We start from the raw sequence: 4,910 nt of genomic DNA on the forward strand, positions 1-4,910 counted from the left end.
TAATGGCCTGCTGTGGGGTTGTTGCACTAACAACAGGGGAGTGAGGGCCAGCAGAAGAGATGATCAAGGACCATGTAAGAGCCAGCTGAGAACAAACTCTGATTTTATACCACAATAAAGCAAGCAATGCTATCCCATCTGGTGTCGTTTCACAGCATGGTAGTGAAGAGTTGATGAGACCCCTGCTTCTTTCACCTGGTTCTTTGCCATGTGCATTGCTAATAGTGTCAGTAGTTACAAGTAATGCTCAGTGGGGCATTCCCTAACAGATAGTTGGCCCCAAGCTAAACCATTAATCCATCTAGATCAGGGTTTCCTACACCTTTTCCACCCACGCCCCCTTTCCACCTGAGAAATGTTTATGTGATCCCAGGTATGTAAATATATAAATTAGGTATACAAGCACACCACTTTTTCCCTTTCCAAGCAGCTCCCCAATCCTGCCTCTTTCTAAGTCCAAAGGTACTTTTCCCTTCTCAACCAGCAGTCCAATTCCTTCACTTTTGAAGTCCAATTGTACCTTCTCAACTTCTCTGCCTCTTACCCACTAACATTTCAGAAATGATGAATGGGACATGTGCGACCAAGCAACATCACATGTTCACATCCCATCACGTGAGCATGCTCTGTTGCAACAGATAGGAGTGGGGTCCTAACACACTAGAAATGACCCACAAGTCGTGAATCACGGTTTATATGTATTCCCCAAATCAGTGAATATGTAGAAATTGAGAAGATGAACCAGTCATTAATTTTAGATCACGGCTTCTTAAACCTTTTCTACTCACCCTTTCTGCCCAAGAAATTGTTACGTGACACCAGGTATATAGGTATATATAAAATATAAAAATATACCTATATCTGTTTTATATACCTATATAAAAACAAGATTTGCTAAACAGGCTTGTTTATGAAGTACAGCTAAAGCATTTTCAGCAGAGTCCACTATAAACACTGCATGTTGTTGCTAACAGATTTGTGTAAATGGGTGGCAATCAGAAACTTTGTACTGTTGCCAAACTTTTGTGACCCCCAACATTGAGCTAAGGGGATCCCATTTGAGATCAGGATCCACAGTTTAAGAGCAGCCACTGAGAAGGCTCTCTCCAATGTCCTCTGTGTTGGTAAAGGTGGCAGGAACACTGCATGACAGAAAACCATGCTTGACATCCAATCTGTTATGGTACAAAAAATAAATCTCGGCATGTTTCTTCATTTTTACAATCTTCACCAAAACAGAAAACAACAACAGCCTCAATTTGCATTATTTGATAGACCAAATGTTTTAAAGATTTCTGCAGAAGTGTGCCTGGTCCTATTAAAAATGGGACCAGCAACCTCTTTGCACAGAGGCTCACCAGAGTAAGCCCTTATTAAAAATGGCCCTTGATGTTCCATATCAACTACTTCATATTGCTTCTGAGTGCCAAACAGGCTGAAAAAAGGTGAGGAAGGAGGGAGGGCTGCCTTTCCCCCTAATTTTGGCCAAGGAAGGGGTAATGGGTTGGGAGTGTTTGTTGCCTTTGCCTTTCATCATATTCTCGCACTGATCCATATATAAATTGACCCAGGTCTTTTGGAGTCATTTTTTTTAATGAAAAATGATTAAACATGTATACGAGCATATATGGTAACCTCCACTGAGCTCAGTGTGACTCACTCTCCTAAGCAATAATAAAAATTAGCGGAATGAGTCAGACTGAGCACAACCAAAGCTGGGGGAGTGGCCATTTCATAGAAATCATTTTCCTTAAATTACTGGGTCAATTTCAAAAATCTTGTGTGAATCACTGTTTTCTCCAGCCCTGCTTTAAATACATGTATATATATGTGTGCTCGTAATTCATCGATAGATGATTGCCACACAAAATTACGAAAAAGGCTTTGTGAAATAAACCTTAGCAAAGTGCCTGGGAGGCAGAGGACTGTTAATAGTTTGTTGAACTCTACCAACACGACAGTTGAATTTTTCCTGCGTTTTATTTTCATTAAATTACTGTGATGACCTTTGGAGAAAATCGTAAAGGATGAAGTCCTTGGATCTTGCCTTATGTTAATTCTCTCTCTGCCATCCAAAGGAAAATAACCTTGCAAGAACATCCTTACATTCAAGGACATTGTTTGGGGAAAGGGAGGATAAATCAATATTTTTAGAACTGTATTGATCTGGAGCAGCCTTCTCTGCTCTGGTTATGCAGCACCACTGCAATGCCTCATTATGAATTAATACAATTAGCTTTCATCCATTTATCATTCAATGAAACGTTAATGTGATTGCAGAGATTACTTAAGGGAAACCATTTGTCCAGGAATTTCCATCCACCCTTCAGCTTCATTTCCTTCCCTCTAAATTAAACCAAGAACAAAGAATGCCAAGATGGTTATTAGAAAGCTAACCCTCCTCCCACCATCCCAGATGTGAGGTGGAAGGCAACAAATAAGAAACAATATCCTCAGCTGTCATCAAATGGTAGAAAACGAGAAGCAAAAACACTTTCCTTGAATGGGATTTCTCAATGATTCACTGTGAGCATTTCCAGACAGCACTAAATCACAGGTTTTAAACAGCGGCAAAAAATCTCGGGACTTCAGAAGAGGTCCACATACAGACCTGTTGGTCCTGGGATTTCTGCCTCTGTTGTCCAGACTTGATGCTTTGTTGCAAGATTTAGAGGTTCCCAAGATGGCAGCTGTGGGACTTCCGCTGTAAACTTCAGTGTTTGTTTTTTTTAAATAAAAACTCTCAAGATGTGGATATGTGGAGATTCACTGCAGTAAAGCACTGCAAACGTTCAATTCTTTGTCCTGGCCAGATAAACTGTGCCCTCACCATTTCTGCCCAAGACAGTACTGCACAATCAAACAGGAACACACACTTTCAAGCCAGGAACATAATTTTGTCATTATTGACATTTTTTAGAACCTGGCTGCCTGGCCATCTGTCCAGACAAATTTGGTTGTGTGCTTGTGGCATCAAACAACAGGGTGCTGTTCCTGGGTTATACATGGCTGTTCCTGATTGAAAAAGATGTACAATGTTGACTAGGGGACCACAACTTTGTCCTGACCAGATAAAATGTTTCATAAAGTTTCTGGCACACAAATAAAGTTTTTACATTCTTCTCAACTGTCACCTTCTTTTGAGAAACCGACCAATTAGGAACAGACATCTAAAACCCAAGAATATACCTAGATTAAAAAATCCTGTGATTTCTGATTGCAGGGACATAACAGACATTTGAAGGTGTGGATATTCAGTTCAAAACCGTGATATTCCCTCACCTGAAAATCTTGCATTTTTGGCCTTTTGTAGCGATTGCTTCCGCGTTTACAGGGAACGCCGCCTGGCTACCCTTCTGTTTGCTACGGAAGCTCCTGGGATAAAGTACTGTCTGGACAGGCCCTGTGTCCCAAAAAACAAAAAAACAAATTTAGGATAAAGCTGGAAGCAATGGAGGAGTTGCCATTAACACCCCAAATGTGTGGGATAAGGCTGCAGTGAGCCCTATTTTTCCTTGGTTGCATAGGGGGGGGGGGGGGATGACTTTTTGGGGGGAGAAATATCCTCCAGTCCTTAAAGGCTGGGGTAAGCAAAATATGGCATATAAATTTGAGACCATTTTAGATTCCCCGAAACCACCAATTAAAATAGAAGTGAAGAAACAGTTGTTTGTCATTTTTTGTTCAAACCACTTCAGCCTCTGAAATCAAAATAAATGTTGACATTTAGTTCTTTCTCATTGCTTATTTTGCCAATTCTGAATGTTGCGAAAGGGATAGGTGTGGAAGGTAAGGATGTTATCTCACAAATCTGCTATTCTAGCTGTGTTATCATTCACAGTGAATATACATTGAGAGTGAATATATATCAGATACACCTTCAATATCACACTTATCTCCATTTGTGCAATGCACCGGTTCACCAATTCATGGTCCTGCGATCATACTCCTGCACACCCTCATAACCCAACCTTCTCACACATTGTTTCTTAATTTTTTATGTTTAGTGAAATAGTGCAATTTCAGCATTTGAAAATGAACAATATATAAATATAGAATATAGAATAAAGTAAAATAGTGGTGATAGCAAGAAGGAGCAAGGAGATGGAGAGAACTTGACTCCTGACACCACTTTGAATTCAGTTCGCAGCAACTTAAGTGAGACATGGCAAAGGGTGAAAGGGAGAGGAGACAAATCGGCACATTTTAAAAACATCTAAGAAAGTGGGACAGAAGAGGATTAACCTGGGCCATTCTTGACAATCTGGGACAGTTGGAGCCTATGCTATGTCAGTGCTACACTTTCATAATACGACTTGCAAAATGCCATATAGCAGAAGTGGCTGCTTTGTGACGCATGCAAGTCGGCATACTGTTTAACTTCTCCGTCTTAGAAGTGTGTCACCTCTGGCCCATGATATGCCTCTGAATTTGGGTGTATGACAAAGCAGATTAGCGAGAACACTGAATATTCTCAGTATGACTATAGTTATGTTTGTTTAACTAATTCCAATGGGCCTTCACTCCTAACAGCTCATAGGCTGTTAGGAATTGTGAGAGTTGAAGTCCAAAGCACCTAGGGGGCCAAAGTTTGCCTATGCCTAATTTATACACACAAGCATAGAAACCACTTTTGAACATTTCTTACTTATGGAAACCCTATGGGAGTCAGCATTGTTTGTGCTTGAAGACACACACTCACACAGGGATATTGACTGGAGACTGTGATCCAAATGGGGATGCCTTCCCCTAATTTTAAGGGCTTATCCATCCTAGCAGATGTAAATCTGGCTTGGATCATCCCCAGATTCAGCACTTATGTGCTGATCTGGGGTTGTTATCCAGATGGCCTGGGACTGTTACCTCATCCGTGTTGCTGCCACCACTGCTCCTAGATTGCCATGGAGCTC

This window comes from Anolis sagrei, chromosome 1 (assembly GCF_037176765.1).
Source record: "Anolis sagrei isolate rAnoSag1 chromosome 1, rAnoSag1.mat, whole genome shotgun sequence".
In the NCBI taxonomy this organism is placed as follows: Eukaryota; Metazoa; Chordata; class Lepidosauria; order Squamata; family Dactyloidae; genus Anolis; species Anolis sagrei.